The sequence below is a fragment of the Balaenoptera acutorostrata genome, chromosome 1, assembly GCF_949987535.1.
Source record: "Balaenoptera acutorostrata chromosome 1, mBalAcu1.1, whole genome shotgun sequence".
Classification (NCBI taxonomy): Eukaryota; Metazoa; Chordata; class Mammalia; order Artiodactyla; family Balaenopteridae; genus Balaenoptera; species Balaenoptera acutorostrata.
In genome coordinates this window covers 161,444,327-161,469,453 of record NC_080064.1, presented here as the reverse complement: position 1 = coordinate 161,469,453, position 25,127 = coordinate 161,444,327, and the positions used below count along the sequence as shown (strand labels likewise).

General features: G+C 39.6%; 1 pseudogene; it reads right to left on the bottom strand.

Annotated features, from left to right (window-relative positions):
• LOC102999705 (estrogen-related receptor gamma-like) overlaps positions 1–25,127 on the bottom strand; it is a 192,151-nt pseudogene that overhangs the window by 125,585 nt on the left and 41,439 nt on the right.

Below are 25,127 nucleotides of genomic sequence, written 5' to 3'. Positions count from 1 at the left end.
ATTTCCCAGCGGATTATTTCCATAAAAACACCAACATCAAAACCGTATTACAGTACCATCCATCCTGGACTTCTTTTGGTTACTAATGCCCTGATGCATCAGACTTTTTGTCTCTCTGACACTGAACAGTACAAATCTCAATGTGAAAAATGGTCAGCAGGCTAATTTGGGACTGCGCAGTAAGCTCCTTGAGGGCAGGGACTGAAGTTACATGGTTCTCGCTTCATCACTTACCAGAGCCTTACAATACAATTTTACTCTTGGAAAATGTTTACTGATGATGATGATCACCATCATCACCACCATCATCACCATCACCACCGTCATCATCACCATCACCACCATCATCACTATCTTCATTACAACCATCATCATCACCATCTTCATTACAACCATCATGACCACCATCATCACCATCATCATCATCATGTTTATTCAATTACTTGCATAATGAATTCCAAACACTCAAGCTGCATGGAAGTGCTATAAATCAAAATAAACTGCTATGAAATTATATTTTTAATATTACAGTCTACATCATTTACGTTAGTAACAACACATTTGAAGTGATAAGGATGTCGCCAGAAGATCCAAACTTTAACTTGCAATTTTTCAATTAGTGCCAAAGACTATGTGTGGGAAGTGCTCTGGGGCTGCCTACAGCTTTGTAGAGAAGCTGCCTTTAAAATAAAGCCTCTCTCCCCTATCAGCTCTGTCACATAGTGCTTGAAGGTCTTTCGTTACTTCCTAACCCTTTCCCCTTGTGATTAAGTGCATTAGTATCTTAATGAAAATGCATTCTGTTTATTGCCCTCTTGGGAAGGGGGAGGTCATCACACCAAATGCATAAATTGTCATCAGAGACGGTCCGAGCATAATTGCAATTTTGCTGCTCCATGTTTGCAATACCCAGGGTCCATCCAAGTCCCCTGAAACATGCACAGATTCTAGTAATTAGCATAGAGTCTGCCTGGGACCACAGCATTGATGAAATATTTCAGAGTTAATCACACTTTGTAAACACTGATTTATATTGACTACCTTTCTCCAGACTGATGTCTCCTCATTAAATATCACATTAGTGGATTGCAGGATTGTACAAAGACTCAACTACTCAGCAACTGCTAATTCAACAGGAAGTAATACCTAACCACTCTTAACTACGGAGAACTGGTTAAGTATGCATGGCTTCAAAAAAAAAAAAAAAAAGCCTGTGCATTATAACTTAAGATAATCCTATCAAAATTGACTAAATTAGCATTCTAATTCAGGGTATTTATAATAATAAAAGCACCTACTTTTTAACATAATAGGTGAAATATTAAGAGTAATATTAATTGCATCAACAGAAGCACACACCATCACCTTCCTCAGAGATATTATTGTGTTACTGTATTATTACACTCACAGAAAACCAAGGATAAGTCAAAGGAACCAAACTGGCTGGGTCACGGCTGAGAATAAAAGGATTTAGAATCTGAACTTTAGATGAATGATTTTTCACTGCGATTTTCACTGAAAATTTATTTTGCATCAAGAGAGTGTTGCTAGTCATTTTCTAGGGGTTAATTAGTATTCGACTACCAGATCCTTCCACTCTACATGGCTCTCCTTATACTTATGTAAAAAGAAACCCAAGCCTCTGCTTTCTCAGGAAGAGTGGAACAATAACTAGTTAGAAAGAGAAAAAAAAAAATGTTTTCCGAACAGCATTACTTCCCTTTTTTTGTTCCTCAAAAGTCAATACGAAGTCATCATTTGTTCACTTTCTAGTATCAAGGCATGAGCACAAGTTCCCCTGCCCCATCCCTTTTAACCCAGTGCTGGAAACTTCTACTGGGATGACCCAGCATCACACACACACAAAATAATCACCTTCCTTTTCAAACCAGTTCCTCTTCTTCTTTGAACATTATATCCTCATCCTTCGCAACAAGGCCCTTCTGACAGGCCCCTAAATGAGGCCTGTGTGAGCTCACACCTGAACTATGGTAGTTATCGCCTAACTGGGCATTTTGCCTCCGTCCCGTCCCCCTCTAATCCACACTGCATACCACGATCATATTCCTCTTCCTATGACGGCTTTGATCATGTCGTTAAATCAACTTTAAGAAACATCAATAGATTCCTATGGCCTCTGGAATAAACATAAAATATTCACCTAGCCCACAAAATCCCTGCCCCATGTGACTCTCATCCACTTTTCCAGCAACATTACAATGATTACCTTATATGAACTTCCTGATGCACCAATTTGATTTATTCAGTTTTTGCTGTGTCCTTCAGACGTCCCTCTGAGGATGATCTATCTTTGCCCCTCTTTTCTTCTTAAAATTACTTCCAAGGCTCAACGTTCAACTCAAATTCCATTCAAATCTTTCATGAAAACTTCTCAAACCACCCTAGCAGAAAATGATTTCTTGGTTCTCATATCTTTTCGGGTACTCTCATCATATACAGACGTGCCAGATTCTTTTATACCTTTTCACGTGCATATTATCCATGAGATGGTCAGATCCTGGAGGCAAGGATTATTGCTTATGCGGAATAGAAATCCTCCACCCAAAAGTAGTATATAAGTAAAATAATACATTTTAAATTACGTGATATTTTTTGGTGTCTCAAGGTCATTTTTCTGAACATCAATTATGATGCTGTCACATAGTACTGTCCACAAGGTCAGGTGAGCTAGATGGCCCATTAGGAAGCAAAATGAAGAACACAAGGAAAACCATTCCACAAATCAAATTAAAAAGAAAAAAAAGTAGAAGAAAATCTAGTTAATTTTTCAAAACCTTACAAAAATACCTTTGACAAAAATGGAAATCCATGGCAAAACCAGGAGAGCTTATCAAGGAGAAAATAGAAAAATACAAAGGTTTCTGGGGAGTTAAGTGTGAAAAGAGAAAAAAAAAAACAAAACAAAACTGTAAGAAGTTTTAAAGGAAATAAAAGTACATCTTGATATAAATAAGAATAAAAGTAATATAAAATATGAAAATACAGATGGGTGGCACTAAAAGAGCTATTTAATGTTTATCTTATCATAACACTTACTATCATTTACAAAATGGGTGCCCTAAGAATTGGAGCCATGTTGCAGAAAACACTCAGGAGTGATTCAATTATAGCAGCTGAATCTATAGACGCCCCTTCTCTGAATGACTGTCTAAAGATTTTTATATTTCTTCAGAAACAGAAGGGAAATTGTCAAATTGCCATATGAGAGTTTTAGATCACATATAAAGAAGGATTCCAGTTTCCTTTCTAACCACTACATTCTATAATTCTTCAATGACAAAGAGATACGTAAAGGCAGAAGAATTTTTAATAGTGACTTAGGATGAGTTCTTGAGGGCAGAGTTCTGTCTCATTTATAGCTGAATCCTCAACGCTTATCAATAAGCCTACCATTTTGTACACGTGCAGGGCTGGGAAAGAAAGAGCAAGTCCCTGCCTCTTAAGGAATCTACAGTTTTACAGAGGAGACAAGACATGTCAACAAATCACAATACAACTGAGTGTGCAGTGCAACGGTTCTGGATTCAAGTCAGCACCAGACACCCGTGTACACGGATGCATCCCCACAGCTGCTGAGAGTGTGCTTTGGAAAGTCAGTGAATTCTTCACACAGGAGCAAATGATTGAACTGTGCTGTAAAAAATGAATAAATGACTACATTGGGGTAAAGGAATCTTCCCCAAGCTATAGAAAAAAACACCACATTCTTATAAAAATTTCGCTGTGAATGGAAAGAAAATACACTGGTCCTGAGTATTTTCATAAATGATAGATTTTCAGCTAAGCATATAGACATGGTTTACGATGAATCTGACATCCTTCTGCCAAATGTTCTGTTTCAATAAATTTGTCTTGACATATATGGAAGATAACCTTGATTTCACTAAGTAACACTGGTTTATACCTTGAAAAACAAATCAACATCATTCTAAAGAACTTCTTGGCTGGAGGAAAACCTCTCTAATTTCCAAGCCCTCCCACTGAGTTCCTTAGTTCATTGTTGTTGGCTGTGATCACCCACCCAACAGTCTTTGATTCATGTCAGAGTCTACAAAGATTCTGCCCTTGAAAAACCTTCCCTGGTGCTTTTTCTGTTCAATGAAGAGAGCATTTTATCCTAAAAATATGCTGCCCCAAGCACCTAGGCAACACTGTTACATCTATTTTGATAATGGCTCTAAGACACTCTCCCAATAGACCCTATGATCTCGATGGGGCACTTGTTTTCCTTCGATTCACCAAGAGGAAACAAGGCAAAAATATTTCCAGTAGCAACTGCCGGCTTCTGGAATGTTAACACTGGACAGTCATTCAGGGGAATGCAGAAGTTATTGTTCACAGCCTAGAATTCTCATTTCAGACACGGAGTTTTCTTGGATTATAGCTCGCTATTTTCTGGGCCACGTTTGTTATAAGGCACCAGGGACTGAATTGGGCAGCCGTGGATGACACGACTGGAATTTTCCCAGTTTTGTCAATAGCTGGGGAAATAAGCTCAGCTTCAGAGGGAACCAGATCCACGTGGAAGCTCTGGGTTTTTTAACCAGGCTGACAATCATGATAGAGCAAGTTATAATATCTCTTGGCGTCTTTTCAGAAGGTCCTGGGCTCTGATGACTGACTGCAGAGTCTTCTGTACAATCAGTTTGAGGGCAATATAATCCTCTCACTTACTGCTTAATAGAATCTTGCAGCTAGCTGGTGGATAGACTAACAGGGTGTATGTAAAACTTCAGCCTGGAGCGCCAGTGGATAATTTGTATATTCCTTTCAGTCACTTAATGGACTTTTACAGTTTAGCAGTGAAAGGGCTGAATGATGTAAATTAGCACGGCATCTCAAAATAAAAATATATGTCAAGGGCTTCCCTGGTGGCGCAGTGGTTGAGAATCCGCCTGCCAATGCAGGGGACACGGGTTCGAGCCCTGGTCTGGGAGGATCCCACATGCCACGGAGCAACTAAGCCCGTGAGCCACAATTACTGAGCCTGCGCATCTGGAGCCTGTGCTCTGCAACAAGAGAGGCCACGATAGTGAGAGGCCCGCGCACCGCGATGAAGAGTGGCCCCCGCTTGCCACAACTAGAGAAAGCCCTCGCACAGAAACGAAGACCCAACACAGCCATAAATAAATAAATAAATAAATAAATAAATAAATATTTAAAAAATATATATATATATATGTCAAATCTTTACTTCTGACTCACATCTCTTGCACATAGTAATGAAGCATTGGGCTTTATGTAGTTCCCAAGAGCTGTCCTCTTTTTCATACATACAGACATCATAATTTTAAAGCCAATTTGAAAGCATCTGTCTATTTCCCCCAATTGTTTTAATTTTATTAACAGAACCAAATGGCTTGGGATGACCCAAGGGCACTCCAAGTGGGGTTTATCCAATTGTTTTCCAACATTAAGTGATTTAAAAATAATGGGATTCGCCTCAGTACACAATTACAGAGCATTAAAAACATGAAGGCAATAATCTGTAGTATTTTTGTTTTAAGTGTCCAAAAGCAGGAAAAAGAAAGAAGGAAAACCCTCTCTTTACTGTATGGTAGTAAAGGTTTTTCCATACAGTGATACAACTTCCCTTTCTTTCCTTTTCTTCTCTTTTTTGTGTTTAAAGCTCCTTTGTTTCTAGCTCCTTTCTCCTCATTCTACCTGAAATAGAAAATAACAGTATCTATAGCCGGGATTATATAATGTGAGATAATAACTCATTACATACCTGTGGCAAAAAAAAAGTCATAATTCTATCAATGCATATTTAAGTAAAGGATGCTATTTTATTTTCAAAGAACGCACCCAAAGTTAGACTTCAAAATAAGTTACTTAGGGACGCTATATCTCTTCCCAGAAGAATGCTCTGAATACTTTTTGAAACTTCTTTCAAACTGCCACTAGAGTTATTTCAAAGCTATAAAGCAGACAGGGGAAGGAATCAAATGACACTTTGCTCATACTCACCCAAAATATCTGACTGGCCAAATACAAGACACGATGCCGAACGACGGTTGTCTATTACGAAATGTTAAATCTCCCCTCAAAGGTCCAAGAACTGCCATCACTGAAGATATTTCAAGAATCTGCCTCAAGTTCTCAACGAAGATGCCCCAGACTATGACAAGGAATGGCAGCCCCAGGCAACCGAGGGGACCCCACCCACTTGCGAGCTCGAAGACGTGGCAGATGGAGGAGGTGGGGGAAGAGGGCCACGTCCGGTTAACAGGCACACCGGGCTCTCAGCAGAGCAATTTCCTACACAGGGTTATGCCAGAGCCTCACATTCTTTGCCTTTTGGCTGCCCCTCTAACCCTCTACAAAATGAGGTGGGAGACAGGCGGGTCTAGAAAAGGTCACTTGATATTTGGTTCTTTAAGGTTCTACTGGATTAAATTCTGATCATCACAAAAGCAATTTACAAGAGCCCTAAAAGTATGTGGGCACAAATGACTGCCTTTTCACAGTGAAGATCAGGCCTTGCTCCCAAATGCGAGTGGATGATGCTTTGCCTTTAAGGGAAAAAGATCAGGAAAAAACCCACAAGCAGGCAGGTTTATTTATTTTTTATTCTTTTTTATTTTTTGGCCGTACCACACAGCTTGTGGGATCTTAGTTCCCTGACCAGGGATTGAACCCTGGCCCCCCAGCAGTGAAGGCTCAGAGTCCTAACCACTGGACCGCCAGGGAATTCTCCAAGCAGGCAGGTTTATAAATCCTAGTGACTGGAGACTAAACCACAGACTCTGGTTTCATCCTCCAGCCATCTGTGTTGGGAGGGCCATTGAGCCTACAGTGGGTACCAGCATTGACTGCCTCCATGCAAATACATGTATCTAATCACAAGATTACATTTCCCCATTGTATTCAGTGAACAATGATTTAGCAGGAAAACAATGCTGTACAATGGGGAGGAATTATTTAGTCTTAATTTTTTTCCAATTTAAACAAGACATACCCTGCCTCAGTTTCCCCCAAACTTGTAAACATGGCCACTCCTTTATTGCTTTAATTGCACAACTGTTAACACTGAGCACGGTGCATGTTCATCTCAAAGAGAAGTTGGGGAAAAGTTCTTGTGTGCCCATGTATATCCATCCTTAGCATACGGCCTTGCATATGGGTCAGGAAAACGTCTGAGGATGAATAAGTGAGGGAAGAAGGAGAAAGGAAGCGGCAGATCTCAGTTCAAATTCCAGCTCTGCACTTTCTTAGCTGTCAGAACTCAAACCGGTCACTTCACCTTCATACTCCCAGTTTGCTTACGTACAAAAGAGGAATCATCACTCCTGCTTTATAACATTGTAAGCATTACATGGAATATAGGTATTAAAATCATATACAGTTTTGTTCTCCCTTCTGAGAAGAAAGGGAAGAAACACTGTAAGATTTTCATCGACGATGAAACATTATGAAATACTCTGACTCAAAGACCTAAGCGTGGAGTTTGGGAATAGTATAAAAACAGTCTTCTGCAGATTTATGCAAGAGTGTGAGAATGAATATGCCATTCACCCAGAGAACTGGAGAGAGGATTTTGTCTTGCCAACAACTCTCGTGTACACAGCTATAGTTTACAGATACCAGGAGGAGAGGAAGAAGTGTAATAACTCAAGTCATTTTTTAAAGCACCAAATTGTCTACGAAGTGAATTTCCAAGACATCAACCACCTCTCCTCATGAACATTTCCTGTCACTTCCCTGGAGCTTGTTAAACTGCCCATCACTGGGTGTAATCTGATTATAATTGAGGGCAAAACATTTGCAAAGCTCTTCAAAATCTCACCCCAGCCTTATCTCTTGCCGCAGTTCCAGGTCAATCCCTACCCCTATCCCAAGTCCACCCCCTTGTCTGACACCCACGCTGAATTACTTCCAGTTTCTAGAAAGCAGCATTGTCTTTCCTGCTGGTCCTAGATGTGCTTCTTTTATCATTTCTTCAATGAAGCTCTCCCAGGGCCCACAAGACTGGGGTCCAGGGGTCTGTATGGGTATAACTAGTTCATCTCGCACTTACCTTCAAGCGAACTTTTCTCCTAGCCTTTAAGGCACTTTATTACATGTGTCTAGTGAATTGCCCACCTCTTGTCCCAACTGTACAACTGTCCATTCCTTGAGGACGGGGACTTACTCCCCTGGAGTCCCCAGCAGAACGTTTCATTACCCGTCCACTTGATTTTTACTGATCCTATTTCTCATTCCTTCATTTTAATGTTTAGCTCCAAAGTACGCATAAAAATAAACTAGGTACAGTCAATTAGACAGAGCATAACTGATAGCAGCCCACCAATAATATACCATTTGTCATAAAGCAACACAGATTTTTAGGCTATTAGACTTAGAACAAATCCCAAATTCCAGTAGGTTCAGGCTCCTGGTTTTATGTAGACCTGAAAGAGGTGGATGGGTACTGACTTATCTATGATCACTCAACCCTCTTTACAAGGATAAGTGCTAGTTAATTGCAGAAAAGAGACTAAAACTCAAATTCCTGACAACCAGCCCAATGCTCTTTCAATGCACCTGTTAAAACTTACATACCAACACCTCTAATAAACACTAAGAGTGTGGAGCACTCTTCTATGTGCTCTACATCTATGAACCCCCATTTTGCAGATGAGAGAATTAAGGCACAGAGAGAAGAGGTAACATGCCCAGAATTACACAGCTTACAAGCGCCAGAGCTAGGATTGAAACCCAGGCACTCTGGATCCAAGTCTCTCCTCTTAACTAAGATGCAATGTCGCCTGACTCTAATCTCCAAAAGAAATTAAGTGAGTGCTGTAACTGAGTGTTGTTTAGAACAGAAATGAAAAATGAAATCGTTATCTCCTGAGAGGGTGCTTTGTGTAGCTGTTGTTGTTGCTGCTACTGTTGCTGGTTGCAAAGGAAATTTTGATGCCTGGGAATGTGGTAGGATAGGGTGGATCTTGGCATTGTCATTTGCTGTTGTCAGACTTGTGGTGCAAGACCAGCTGTGGGAGAGGATAGGGTTGCTCTTGGAGAAGGGAATTCCTCAACACCTCAAAAAGAAATCCCTCAACTTGTCTCTGTACCACTATGGTTTGTGACCAGTTTAAGTCCACAGAAACCAAACAAACCGTGTCACCAAAGCAACAGGTGTCAGGTTGTACACATGTATTTTATAGATCCCCAAACACAGCTATTGTTGATGATCGGAAAAAACTCAGAATCCAGAATCGGCAGGGTGTGCTTTGAAATGCATTTAAAAGGGAATAACAGTATACAATCAAAAATGCTTACTGATGAAAATGATGGAGAATACAAATCTCTCTCATCAAGGTATGCAGAAATTTAACGTTTTTAGCTTTGACAATGACATCTTCTTGGAAAGGGCTACTGCTCTTTTGCAGTGTAGAAAACATCCCCTATGTGATGTGTGCAGACACTTCATCTTTGCCTTTAAGCTCCTATGGTATAGGGATCGTGTCACGGTCTTCATAAAAGAGCTCAAAAATGACCACTGCCACCTGAAAGGTGTTATATCTGAGCTAACCGTAACTCCCCAAATTTGCTGTGCTCAGGATCCAACTCCAATTCTTATGTGTTCTTTCTCTACTTAGAAATTTTAAACAGCCTTGATATGAGTCTGCCTGTGTCTCTTTAAACATACAATTAAAAAAAAAAAAGCTCTGTTAACATAATACTCTTGGTGAAAGGAAGAAATGCTAATTAAGTCTAATGCAGCCACTCCATTTGGATAGAAAGAGTTTCAATGTGCGCATTTTGCAGTGGCAATTACCGAATGGTACAGTAAGTCCGTATGACAAGTGTGGAGGCATTAGGATCCTACCCTATGTGACAAAAACAAATGACTCAAAGAGGAATTTGACTTCATGCCAATCTTGAGATTTTCCTTCTACCTTAAACAAGTCAAAACAAGCATACCCTTTCCTAATACTGCCCCTAAGTGCTTTGTTCTTGAATGCTACCAGTGTGCCCAGAACTCCTAAGAGACATTGGTATTAGATTCTTCCTTCCGGATCAAGTTCACGTATTCAACAAGTGTCTACCTATGTCCTCCAAAGCTGGTATGGATTTGGGGAAATCCTGCTTGACACAAGTGATGGTAATTGATCTATATTTAAACTGTAGAATGTGATATAACTGTGATTACAAGATGCTAGAGTCAAATGGGTTCAAGTCCCAGTTCTATCATTTTCTGTCTGAGTTGGGGCAAACTTTTAAACCTGGAGTTACTTTCTTTGTAAATGAAGTGGTCATGGGACCTAGCAGTTGATACCTCATGGGGTTGCTGTGTGAAGCAAGTGAGATCGTGTATTGAAGGTACTGAGCAGAGTGCCTCATACAGAGTGAGCCTTGATTATCAACCATCATCACAACAGGGTAACGATACTCAGGAGCGGGATGCAGAAGAAGAGCCAAGAGGGACTTGCGAAGGGCCCGGTGCTGGGCCTCAGCCCAGAAATGAGGAAATGCTGGGCAGAGAATTCCTCCTGGCCGGCACTAGGAAGCCAAAAGGCTAGGAGCGTAGTAGGTCTGTTAAATCAATAGGCACCATTAGGAGAAGCATAAGCCAACGTTCAAAAAGGAGTAATGACTAGTCACCCCAAGAGTCAGGGGACGCCAACAAGGCTGCCAGCTGGATTTAGAGTAAAACAGAGAAGCTCAGAGGAGAACCAGTAAAGCTCGGACCGTGTAGCGTGTGTGCCTGAAGATTCTCCTCTCGGAAAGAAAACCTGGGCACCTAAACTGTCTGCTCTGACAGGGTGGTCAGCAAAGGACCTGACGTCTCCTCAGGGAGGAAAAGTACAGAGGGAAACTTAGCAGGGGAGAGTGGGGGGGCTTCTTCCTGTTGGATGATGATCCAGGGGAGGCAGGGTCAGGATTCCTCTTCCTGGAAACACTTAATTCTTACCCCTTTATAAAACAGCAGGGGTCCACAAGCTTTTTCTTAAAGGCCCAGATAGCCAAGAGTTCAGCTTTGCAGGTCCTTCAGTGTCTGGTACAACTCCTGTAGAAGCAGGAGAGAAGCCACAGACAACGCAAGAATCAGTGCGGCTGTGTTCCAATAGAACTTTCTTTAGCAAAGTGGATTTGGCCCCCAGGGCCTTGGTTTACTGATCTTGGGTCTAAAACATGTGGACAAAAGGCTGCAATGATAAGAAATACTTTACAATCTCTTATCCATCATTTCCTCTTTTTTTTTTTTTTTTCTCACAACCCTGTAAAGTAGCTTCTTATAAGTTAGGTTCAGATATTAAAAAAGAAATCTCAGTAAACTGAGACGAACAGGTGGCAGGATGAGTTGGAGGGCTTTTGCTTGAAATATTTGTAAAATTTGAAATTGTTATCCACGTAAAACATAGTCTGAGGACTCTGGGGACAGCGAGGGTGTTCCAGAAGCAAGGAAGCAGTGCAGACGCTTTGGAAGCGAGGGAAAAAAAATACAGGCGCAGTCAAGGACAAAATCTTGGGCTAGATTCGTTCCTTTGAAGATTCTTGTACTTGCCTCTGATCTTCCTCAAATGGAAACTATGTTAATAGTATGCGCTGAAAGAAAATGGGTATCAGAATGCAGATGTAGGGTATGCTTTCAGATTCACGCTAAAGCATTCAGATCTCAAGCTCTAAATTTTAAATTAATCCAGATTTTCTTGTACTAAATTCTCTTGTTTTCTTTCTAGGATGACTCAGTGATGCCCTTCCAAAAAAAAAAAAAAACATATAAAAATATGGCTGTTTCTTTAAACTTTTTCAAACCAAAATAAAACAAGAGTTAATTCCAAAGAATATAATTTTTTCCTATAAACATCCAGATGCATTCATATAATCACTTAAAAGAAAAAAAAAACTCCTTCTGACTAGTATTCATCATAAGAAAAAAAAATTGATTCTGAGCTGCCTTCTATTGTGGTCACAACGTTTAGTAAGTGGACAGGAGAAGAAATAAGCCTCTTCCCTCCTGAAATCAAGAACGAAAGAGTCTGGGAAGTGTTATCAGCGGTGAGTGTACACTTTTAGGATCAACCTAAGACCAGCAACTAAAAATCTAGTAGCAAAATGAGTGTCAGCAGATAAAATCCAAGGGAACTGAGACAGAAAACTGATATGGTGGTACTGAAGGGCTGAACTCTCAAACTTTATATTTAGGGGATTTCAGAAAATGAATGATAAAAAATTAGATATTTTTAAGACTTACTTCTGCTGCCTCCTTTTTACAAACCTTTAATATCATCTAATCATCACTGAAAATATTAATTCTCCTTTTTTATTATATTTTAACAACTTAATGGAAAAATTTGCCCATGAACTAAAATCTCTTAAGAAAAATTCAGTCCAAAATTATTCAATGCTTGAAAAGCTTTTAAAATATACAAGGCAGGGTAATGAGGGGGTTAAGAGAAGAGGCTCTGGGTTCAGACTGAGACCCAACTGTGTCTGGGCAATTTCTTCTCTGTGCCTCTCTGTGAACTTTATAGAAGTTCCACATCTATAAATAATATAGTAATATTATAATGGTAGTATCTGCTTTAACGCAATGGTGGAAGAATTAAATAAGATAATTAATGTAAAGCACTTAGAATAATGTGTGGCACATTTTAAAAACAAATATATTCATTATTATTATGACAAATTAACAAATTCTTCATCTATTACTGGTATAAAGGCATTGTATTCAATTCAAGAGGATGAAACCAACTATTTACATTGTCCACCTATGTAATTACTTATGGATAAGCATTGGCAGGTGAAAGATTAGAACTTCAAATTTGAGAAACATCCAGAACGCCTCAAAAATATTTAAACATTCACATCATACTCATTATTAGAATGGCCATTATTAAAAAAAAAAAAAAAGAAAGAAAGAAAATAAGCATTGGAGAGGATACAGAGAAATTAGAACCCTCATTCACTGTTGGTGGGGGTGCAAAATGGTGCAGCCTCTATAGAAAAAAATATGGAAGGTCCTCAAAAAATTAAAAATAGAACTGCCATATGATCCAGTAATCCCACCTCTGGGTATTTTATCCAAAAAATTGAAAGCAGGATCTCGAAGAGATATTTGTACACCCATGCTTATTGCAGCATTAGTCACAATAACCAAGAGGCAGAAACAACCTAATGTCCATTGATGAATGAATGGAAAAAGGAAATGTGATGTATACATCTATACATATAATGGAATATTATTCAGCTGTGAAAAAAAAGGAAATCCTGACATATACTACAACATAGATGAACTGAGGACAGTATGCTAAGTGAAACAGGCCAGTCACAAAGACATAAATACTACATGATTCTGTTTATAGGGGGTTCTAAAGTAGTTAAACTCATAGAAACAGAAAGTAGAATGGTGATTACCAGGGGTTGGAGGAAGGGGAAGATGGGGAGTTGTTATTTAATTGGTATAGAGTTTCATTTCTGCAAGATGAGATAATGTTGAAGATCTGTTGTACAATAATATGCATATAGTTAGCACTAAGGTATTGTACCCTTAAAAATGGTTACGATGGAAAATTTTAACTTATATATTATGTTATGTGCATTTTATGTTATGCTTTTTACCACAATAAAAAATAAAATGAATTGGACTTCCCTGGTGGTCCAGTGGTTAAGACTCCACGCTTCCAATGCTGGGGACGTGGAGGTTCGATCCCTGTTCGGGGAACTAAGATCCCACGTGCCGCATGGTACGGCCAAAAAAGAAAAAGATGTGAAAAAATAAAATAAATAAAAAATATGCTGGAACATCATTTCTTTTACATATAAACTTATATTAACTTTTCGTATAAACCAGAATACTTTACCAGCATCCATTACCTAATTTTGCTTTCAGGTAAAACTTCTGAAATGGTGTAATAAGAGAACTCCAATGACCAGGCCTGTTGAATCCCAACAACTTAAAGCAACTTCAAAAGAAACTTAATTAATGCCCTGTGTATACTTTATCACTTCTATGATGTTATCTAAATTTATCAAGTAATTATCAGAAAAATGAATCATTGCCTTGGGCTTTACCAGTAAAGAAAAAAAATTCTGACCCATGCCACTGAACGCCACCCTGCCATTCCTCACAACCTGTCTCACAGCTTCCAAAACCTGAATTCTAACAAGTAACAAATCCTCAGGATTCAAATCATATTGAGACATATACTCCTGCAACTGATTACCCAAAAAAGTGACCCACATTCGCACCAATAGGAACTTCAGACAGCAGAACTCTCATCACTCAATTTTTTTGTTTTCTTTCCTACCTTTAGGGTGAACATTTTAGTGTATCCTAACTGGATTCAGCCAGAACCAATTCTGAATTTAGGGGAAGAAGGATTTTATCATGTAATTACTTTAACATATGTTAAAGCATGCACTTTGAAAAATATGAAGTACAATGTATCTTTCCTAGTATTTGCGCTCAAGCATTTAATATGACGCTCTGTAGACGGTAGCCATTCTAACAAGGTAATTTATTGGTTATTCTCTGAACGAAACAGCATTATTTGTCAGGGCTTGGTTCTGAGTGAGGGAGAACCAAGAGGAAAGAATGAAAGCTATTAGAATGTTAAGAGAGGTACTGATACCTTTTCTTGGGAGTTCATCTTGTTATCAAAGGACAGCCTCCAGCCTCTTCATCAAAACAGTCATCAGATAACACTAGGGTGACCTGGGTGCAAGTCCAGCTGTCTGTAGGCAAAGTATCAGCCACACCCTACTACCGAAGAAGTCCCATCACAGATGCAAAAATCCACCTAGCTAACAGACGAGAAAGTAAATGGTTTTTTTAAAGAATTAATTGGAACTGATCCGTGAAGTCCTTCCGACCTGAGCATGTGAACAACACAAACTTTCTTCTCACCAGTGATTTGCTGGAAGAACTGGTGTGGAGTGCTGGGAGAGGTTGTGGATTTGACCAGTGGTAGGCTGGGCCAGGCTAGGAAAAGAGAATTACTCGCCAACAAATTCCCTGGAGGAAATGGCAATGCACGTGCTTCCTTTCCCGTAAGAAAATGACTTTATCCGGAACAGGTAAGTATGGATGGCGCAGGTGGACCAGGACAGTGGAACCACAGAGGGCACCAATTCTCACGCCAGCTCCACCTACAATCAGCACCTGGGAGTCCCTTTCCTTCCTGGCTGCTACTTCTGAGGACACTGGCTCAGGTGAACCATGGGAAATGGATTTTATTTTCTGAGTACAGAGGGTTTTATTTAAGAAAAAAAACTTCACAGAAATTTAAAAAAGAGAGAGAGCATAGCCTCTTAAGTATGCATGTGTAAAGATAATCCAGAATAACATTCGTATTTTTTTTGATTCTATAACGTAGGCCGTATCAGAGTAGAGTCAATGGAGAATATACTAATATTACAGATATATTAGAAATTTAGTTAAAGTGTGAAAATAGAACTAAGTTTAAAAAAATTACTAACAAGCTTGTCCTTTTATTAATTGTAACTATTGCACTTTTAAGAATTAGCGATATTACTACATTTTTTTAATAAATAAAAATAAATGCAATATCATTTACCAGAGGATCATAAAATGCATACTATAATTTCTTCCCAACCACTGTGAAATAACATAGACAGTAGAAGAGAGGGTCACTCGTTTTGCAAATATATTGCTTAGGAAAGTGAATTGTGTCTGCCTAACTTGACTAATTATCCAATCTCACTAATTTGACAGTGAACTACAGTTGGACTTTTTACCATGGCATAAAAAAGTTTCATTGCAAATTCTTTTCCTCCTTGAATGCCACTGGCATATACCCCTTACATGGGATAGGTTCCTATCTACTGTCACCCAACTGGACAACATACCCTTTCAGGAGGTTAAAATATGTTGATTTTAAATGACTTTCAAAATACAGTAACATAATGCAATGTGTTTAATAAACATGCAAATGATACCAGAGATGCTGGTGTTGCAAATGTGAGTTCCTAACATCTGAAGGACAAAAAAATAGTGGGGAACATTAAATTTTCTTCTCTTTTCTTTTCCCTGATCAAAGACCAACCATGCAATTTAATCTCTGAAAATTAATCACTCTTATTTTATACAACCAAGATCCAACTTTTTGTCAGTGACTCTAAATGTTACTTTATTTTCACTTACATTGATTCTGTTTTCTGATTAACTGGCTGATACACACATGTGTATGTCATAGTGAACAGTGAAAAGAGGCTAGAAAATTCTAATTCCTGGAAAAAAAATATTCTGAAAACTGAGATAATAGGCTAAAAAATATCATCACGATAGAGACCTTGCTTTCAATTTAAATAAATGATATGCATGCAAAGCTGTCCAGAAAGTCCTCTGATATGAAAATCCTGGCAGTCATTGTTGCCTACAAGGAAGATGAAGTGAGGGTGTTTTAGTCTAGCAGCTACCCAAACTAGGGCCAGCCTTCAAATCTAGCCCTAGGTTTGTTTTGGTATGACCTCAAGCTCAGAGTGGTTTTTATATTCTTAAACAGCTTAAAAAATAAAACAAACCAAAATTGAGTACATGACAGAGAAGGCATGTGACCTACAGATCCTGAGATATTTACTATCTGTTTTACCCTCTGGTCCTTTACAGAAGAATTTTGCTACCATTAGCTCTTCAACAACCTCAGAAGTGATGACAATTTAGGCCAATTCCTAAAGGTCAGAACAAACCATGAAAAAGGAATCACTACTCATTTATCCTGAGAAGTGGGTCCACTAAGTCAAAACTGAGAGAGATCAAACTGTAAACTGTGCTGTTTCCTAAAATAGCAATTCGCATAATACATATTCTTTACCCACAAAGAAAGCCTGCAATACTAAATTTTACTATTAAAATAAACACTGAAGCTAACACCTAAAGTAGCAGGAGAATAATATTTCTCATTGATAACTTGGCAACATTCATGCATTTCAAAAACTCAGACAAAATTGGCATCACATGCAAGGAAAAGTGGACAAGTCAGTTAAACATAACAAAAGCAAGCTCGGAGTTAAAGCAAATGAGGTTTAGACAATATTTCTTTTGAAAATATCACCTCAGTATTTAATTTAACACTGCATCCAAACTGATAATCAATGAGATTTGTTAAGTCAATTTAGACAATTCCATATTATTTTGAATTTTAATTTTAGAACATATTCATTTTGAAGATGCTACATACAAACCGGGATAGTTATTTTCTCTAAATGCTATTTAAGTTGAACAGATAATACCTTATTATTTTCCTTGGTAAGGTTCATATGATGTACAGACACTCCATTTGTAAGTTATTTCCGCCAGTGCTGCAAATATTCTATTCTGAGACTAAAATAGCACATGATGGCAAAGAAAATGCTACATCCAGGAAAGGTCCTCTAGGACTAAGCCGTCTACTTCAGGAAGGAGTCAACAATTCAGGGTGGAAAATAGCAGACACATAGACTGTGCCCATTCACCTTGAGCATATGCCTTCCTCCTCTTAATGCCCTATGATTAAGGTGAGATTTAGGCTCTTATCAGTGTCACCTTTGGACTCAGACTAGGAGGGCCCCCCACCCGAAAGCCCTGGGCTTTAGAAAGTATCATGGTGCAAGCCCTTCCACAGGCTAAGGACACAAGCCCCGTTTGGACCGCATGATCCCCAGTACCCGGGACTCCTGAATTCCCAGGATAAGCCCCTACAAACCCCGTTCCAGGACCTGCGTGGCCCTCTCCCCTGGGTCGCTCCTCTGAAAGATGGCCTGGGCTGGACCGCAGTGCCAGAGGGCACATTACGAGGCCTGTGCGTGGTCAAGGTGCAGCTGTTAGGAAGGGGTGGATGGGCCTTGGACATGGGGGCAGGGGTGTCCACACTACGTACCAGACATGATGGAAGGCAGAGGGGAAGGAAGAGAAATGGGCTGGGCTGCAAGCTAAAAGCTGGCTCTCCTTCTACTGCCTCTTTCTGACACAAAACTCCTAAGAGTCTAAGAATTAAAAACGCCAAGCTAGCCTCCCAGGCCACAGTGAAGGCGTATTTGTCAAATAAGAGAACAGAACATATTTGACTTAGCAGTTTGTTATCTTAATTTACAAACGCTTACATATTTACATACACAATAGGTGGGTGTACACTGTCTCAGGTCCCACGAGCATCCGCAGTGGACTTGGTTCTCATGATGGTCCCTCCTAGATTTCACGCTGCAAAGACATTCTGCTTTTTTATTTCCTGAATCCCATATTCAAAGCTTAATTGGGATATTTTACTCAAGTGATAAGATTCAGGTTCCCTTTCTGATTAACCTAGTTTCCCATCCACAGTCACAGAAAAAAAAAATTAATTGATCACCACAAAACTACATAAAACCAGGGGAATTCTCTGGTGGGCCAGTGGTTAGGACTCGGTGCTTTCACTGCCGAGGGCCTGGGTTCAATCCCTGGTCAGGGAATTAGGATCCCACCAGCCGAGCAGCACAGTCAAAAAACAAAACAAAACAAAACCAAAAAAACTATATAAAACCAATCAAATTTCCAATCGGCCCACCTAAATGCCCTCTAATATAAAAGGGCACTATTGTGAAAAATGGCTACAGGGAGAGAAAGTTTACTATCAGAGCAAAAGGGGGGTAGCTGTGAGCTGAGAAGCTCACAGGTCCTTCTAGTTTAGCATCAAAGACATCTATTTGTCCTAGAGTATTTGAACCACCCCGTGCTTGAATAGTCCAGTCATACTGCCAGTATCAACCAGAGTCAATCAATTATTGAGCCCTTACTATGGGCCAGGTGCTTTGATAGTCTCTTCATTTAATCCTTACCACCTGGGGAAGGGAGGCACAGAGAAGTTATGGCCTCTCAGCAGGTAAGTGGCTAAGACTTGAACCTGGTTTTATATGAATCCAAAACCCATGCTAGAAAGAATATCTTTAAAAAAATAATCTCCTATTTTTAAAATATATAATATCCTTTTTAAAAGAGGGGGGAATGCCATATTTCTAGCACAAGAATGAACGGTTGAAATGGTTATATTAATAAATATATACAATTTATTTTCCATATTCTTAAATAGACATAAAAACTTCACGGGGCTAGTGTTTTGTGAATTAAATAATGAAACATATATTGACTTTGGGGGGATATAAAGATATTTTCCTTCTCTTACCTCCTTAATAAGAATCCAGGGAAAACTCTTAATGAGAAGGTACCACAAAAAAAAACCCACAGAAGTTCCCGCTCATTTATGAATTAAGGCCAAACTAGAATTAGAAAAAAAAATCAGAATAACGATATCACACACAAAAATGAATAAGCCTAGAAAATGACAATGAAATCATTGCTGCCATTGTAACCCTGTGGGATGATAGAACAGTCAAAATCCTCTAAAAAGTTTTTGGTCAGGAAAAAAAAGAAAAGAAAGAAAAAAGCAAACTAAAACCTTCCAAAACTTTGACTTTTACTTAAGTGTTGACCTAATTCAATAGTTTTCCAATGATAACTTGGAAACAGTCAATAAATAAAATATGCCTTTCTGGTTGACTTTCACTGAAATTTATGATTAATTGCCTTTCGCAACTAGAATACCACATTCAGCTTTGAAAAGAACAATTCTCATTACTTTTCGCAAGAGGCGCTCTGAATATATGTTCTTTTGGCTCTAAATTTAAGAAGTATTTTGTCCAACTATTAAAATGTATTACATATTGGATAACCAATCTTAAATTATTATCACAAGAAATAAAAATTCTAAAGAGGAAATATTCCCATGACTATGGCTTTGAATATATATGTCCCTTAGTCAAGTCAATGAGACCAGAACCAGGCAGCCACACTTACCCCCTTGGCCATAGCGGCTATGAGATGGTGGGAAGACTTGTTCTTAAGGGCAGTTGCATAATCCTTTCTCATTCTGCAGGAGAGCTTTAAGGGAGGGAAGGGAAAGACTACCATCGGTCAAGGAGAGTTTGGCTGCAATGCTGCCTCAAGGCATGAGAATGGATTCTATGGTCCCTTCCACATCAGACTAAGCATCTGTGATGATGCAACAGATTCGGCCACTTTCAACATCTTCCGAGTTGAATCGCTATCACTAGTTGGCCAGAGGAAGGAGGGGCCGTTCCAATCTCCCTTACAATTACCGCCCTAATTATTACATTACACTTTCACAATTTAATCCCTTTATTTGCCTCACTGCTTTTTGGGGGCTAAGTGAGTATCACGGCGTGATGCCCGCTGATGTAGCTAGCAGGGTAGCAGGGCAGCAGGAGTGCCACCCAGCTGCCAGCTACAAGCACAGCCAGGTGGGCAAGCCCAGAGTGCTAATCCGGACAGTGACATGTCTGCTGCTCAAAATCCTTGAAAGTTGCTGTCTCCAATATGGAGTAGAACTGAGCACTATACATCAATGCCAAGAATCACCCTGTGGTTCACCCTGTGAGGCTTTGGGTAGCATTTCAGCATCCTAAGGAAGAATCAGCGATAGAAGTGCAATTGTTCTATTCCAGGGATCGCTCGGTAAGTAACTATTGCACGGCTATTAATAGCTAAGCGATAGGATTTCTTTTTCTTTTTCTTTTTTTTTAAACAACTGTCAGGAAATGTTTTCACATAGTTGTCCTATCTTTGGAAAACATACTGAGGACCACGTTGTTTCAATCCCCCCCCCCCTCCCAAAACAAAAAACTTTGGTATTCCCTCAAAGCAGGAGACATTTATAGGAGGAATTCACTGCAATCCACAAACCTTTGGGAACCAAGCTTTCACACAGTGTTGCTAAGCTGAAACTCAGGCCAGCACAGTGCCAGGCCCACAGTAGGTTTTTAGTCAATATTTGTTGAGTAAATGGGAGTGATTTTCATTTTGAGACCATTTTGCTTATACCAGTGTACACAGTGTTTGTTAATTTATCCCCAAACACTCCTTTATCTTTGTGTAGTTAGACCCCGAGCTGTGTAAACTGAATTAACAAAACCAAATTACTAACAGTTTAAATTTGAGATGTTCTGTAGCATCCATATTCTAATACTGTTGGACAATGGGTGGTAGGAACCCGAAGATTTGAAGTGTGTTTTCATTCTCAAGTTTTGCAATCTAGTAAGTAGGCTGAAGAGATACTTTCAAATGCCCCAAAGTGGGAGGAAGCTTTGCATACAGATCATCATTGTTTATTTACTCACTTTACATGTGATTTTGTATTTCACTTTATCCAGAAGCATTCCTTGAGGTAGGTATTAACGCCTTCAGTTTATAAATGAGAAGAAGGAAAATAAAGATCCAGTGGATGAAGGATTTTTGTAAGAAAATGCTAATAAAATATGGCTATGGTGATCAATTAAATATGAAGATACAGCTATTAAAATATTTAGGTAATTCATACATACGCCACACTAACTTGGCTTGTGTTCTTCCGTTAAAACTATGAAAGGCCGTGAAAAGATTAGGCTGATAGATCCACTCTATTATGTAAGAGTTATGATATCTTGAACAACTGTGCACTTTAACTCTTTAACTGTGTATTCATCAGCCATACATCAAGGAAGTGATTATGTAATAGACAGCACAAAAGCAATGGGAGATGGTACCACCTGTTCCACTCAGGACAATCACTGATCTTCAGTGCTACTGGGTGAAAAGACTTGCCCGCCCACATGCTCGTAAAAGGAAAGGGTAGAAGATTACTCTCTGTGCTCATAAAGGGGTTCAGAATCACCTTTTGTTAAAACATTTAGAAGGATTAGAGTTTAACAAACATCATCTCCTTTGCACTTTAAAAACCAGTAAGCATGTCACACAGTTATTAAACTGATTTCAGTTATGTCCAACAAGGGACCAGTAGACGACAAAGAAGAGTTGTCAGCGGTAAATCAGCAGCAACACGGTAATAGAGCTGTGGTTCTCAAACTCGGGTGAGCATCAGAGTCACCTGGAGGGCTTGGCAAAGCACGAATTGCTGGGCCCTCCCCCAGGGATTCTGACGGAGGTAATCTGGGATGAAGGATGGGAATCTGCATTTCTAACAAATTCCCTGGTGATACTGAGAGCGGCCACACTTTCAAAAGCACTGTCACAGAACACAGCACAGTATAGTGCAGTGGTTCTTAACCTCGGCTTTAGATGAAGCATTAACTAGGAAGCTTTCATAAATCCCCGCTTGCCCTGGCTGCACCCAAGGCCAATTAATTCTGAATTTGGAGGTATGAGCCTAGGCATCAGTATTTTTTTTATGTCTCCAGGTGACTCCTGTGAGCCTGCAAGGTTGAGAACCACTGACATGAGGGAAAACACACTTGTATCTATAACTGGTTAAGAAGATACATTTTGGGTATTTTTGTTTTGGCCATGCTACGTGCTTTGTGGAATCTCAGTTCCCTGACTAGAGAGTGAACCCGGGCCCTCAGCAGTGAAAGCGTGGAGTCCTAACCATTGGACCGCCAGGACATTCCCAGAAGATACGCTTTGTAAACCACGGAGCAGAGCAGAATAGAATCACTGGTGTGCTGGGGATCCTCAATAAACAATGATTCTTTCCTTCCTCTATTTTCTTCCAAAGTGTATCACAAAGGATCTAAACAAGTGAAATGTAATTTTCTGTAAGATATATATCTATAGCTTTGAAAAGGAGCTGAGTTTTGTATTTGTGGATTCCTAGTTTAAAGGGTCACATACAAATTTTAGTCATGTTTTTCTACATTTTTCGGTGGGAAATAATCTTGTTATTTATAAATCCGGAGATCTATAAAGGTTTGGGTATGTCTTACATACGTTGGAAGCATATTTTATATTTTGGTACAGTTTGGAAGCTTTTTCATACAAATTTATTAAAAAGGTGGGGAAAGTACATCCAACCACAGGAAAAGAAGGAAGGGCGTAGAAAATTAAATTTGTTTAGAGACGTGATTCTCAAAAGTGTAGTTCCTGGACCAGCATCAGCATCGTCTGAAAACTTGTTAGAAATATAAATTTTCAGACCCCCTACCCAAGACAGATCTAATGAATCAGAAGCTCTGGGAGTGGGTGATCTGCATTTTCACAAGCTCTCCAGGCGAGTCTGATGCACACTCTACTTTGAAAACCACTGGTCTAAAATATTTATCATTTCAGCTATACGAAGAACAGAAGAGGTAAAAGCACTATTTGTCCAGTGCGCATCGGTTCAGTGGCTATCCAGACCCCCACTGCTCTAATAACAGCTGTGCTCTTTCAAACTCCACCCATAGCTTATTATCATTCCATCTTTAGAGCTTGATAGTAAACGCGGAATTGATAGGGAGCATATGCGGGGATGGGGGGGTGGGGGGGTGGGGAGTCTATTCTACAAACCCTCCACTATCAATTTTCATCTATTTCTATTTTGTACTCAAGATAGAATTAAGAATGCACAACTTGACTAACAAGGGCCAGAACCACGAAAACCAACCAACCAACCATCACATGAGGCTGGAGGAGGGTGGGTATCGCCAGGTGCAACCCTCACTCACCTTGAATCGTCCTCTTGAAGAATGCCTTGCAGGCTTCACAGGATGCTACCCCATAGTGGTACCCAGACGCGATGTCACCGCACACTAAACACAGTCTCTTGGGCATCGAGTTGAGCATGTATTCGCACTTGGTTGGTCTGGGGGTCTTCAACAATGGTGCTGGAGCAGTCATCGTACAGTTTCCGGACAGGCCCACTACCTCCTAGGATAGGAGCAGAAGGGTAGAGAGGTGGCGAATCAAGTCCGTTCTGATGGCCATTCATGGTTGAACTGTAGCTCCCGCTGGCGTCTGAAGAGCCACCTGGGCTGTGGTGGTTGACGCTGTCCGTCAGGGTGGCCGGGCTGGAGGGTTCCGTCTTGATGAAGGACGAACAGCTGGAATCAATGTGTCGATCTTTGTTTGACATTCTGCAGAGAAGCCTGAGGTTTAGGGAGGTGCAAACAGAGAGAGAAAGAGGAGAGAGTGTCAAACACAGATACCAAAAGAGGTAGAAACAAAGAGAAGGTGAAAAAATAGAGAAAGTGAAAAAAAAGATCGAAAGGAGAAAAAAAAAAAAAAGAGAGAAGAATTCATACGTTAAAGACATTGCTCTTTGAGAGTGCTGCATAAGAACTAGGGACTACACATCATTCTCTAGTCAATATCTCTTGTTCTACAACAAGGTAATCAGCATAAGGGCGTGACAGGGTTACATCAAAGTGCCCAGACAGGCCATAAACAAAAGCTCTAACAGATCCAGTTCCTTTCATTTTACCTTTCTCTTCAAGAACCACTGTCAATATCTAAATCAACTCTCTAGATTCTAAATTTAGCCAGGGAAGAGGAGTAATTTGCAAAGTCCATATCACTTCTAAAATTACCCTTATCCTCACTCTACTTTTCTCTTCCATTTTCTGATGTTGCAGTCATTTTATTATGAGCAGAACTAAACTTTTATTGTCAAGACCGAACAGATGATTCCTCAGCTCTGTAATTACTGTTTGTCAGCACGCTTCCATAAGCATAACTGTGTCTTTTATTGATCTAAGACACACAGGGAATATATCCTCAATCACGTTGCCTCTTTAATTAAATTGCTCTATTTCCTAGACATTTAGCGATACAGAAAGACATCAAGGATAAAATGCTAGCCAATATTTAAGGATTATTTCCTAGAGCCCACAAAACAGTGAAATGATCACCAGCATTGATTAATAAATATGTACATGTGTTTACATGTGTCCGTGTCTGCATGTGCGATTTGCCACTGTTGAAGAGAGGAATCACTAAAAGCCATTTGAGCCTTCAGTATACCTGTGAATCCATAAACCTGATACTTCATATTCAGCAAAGTAAGGATGTATCAAGTTTTGCCCTGAAAAAATGAGATTTGCGATGGTCTCTTTTTCTCCCCTTCCTTTGGTCTTTTAACATCATACCTCCTAAAAGGAAATATGATGAAGCATCTAATCTAACAAACTCTCTCTCTTATCTAGAAGAAACAGACTGCCCCTCTTACTTTGTCAGACCCGTAAGTGATTAAATTTCGGAAGAGGTAATTAGATGAAAAGATATAATTGGTCCTATTTTCTTTCCGGTTCGCCATAGTGCAAAACCCCTTTTAGCAAAGTCTCTAGGAACCTTCTGAGAGCCCACTATAGAAAGAAGAGGTGACAGTTGAGAAACAAACTTAGATAATTGCTTCCCAGTGGAAAGTTGATTT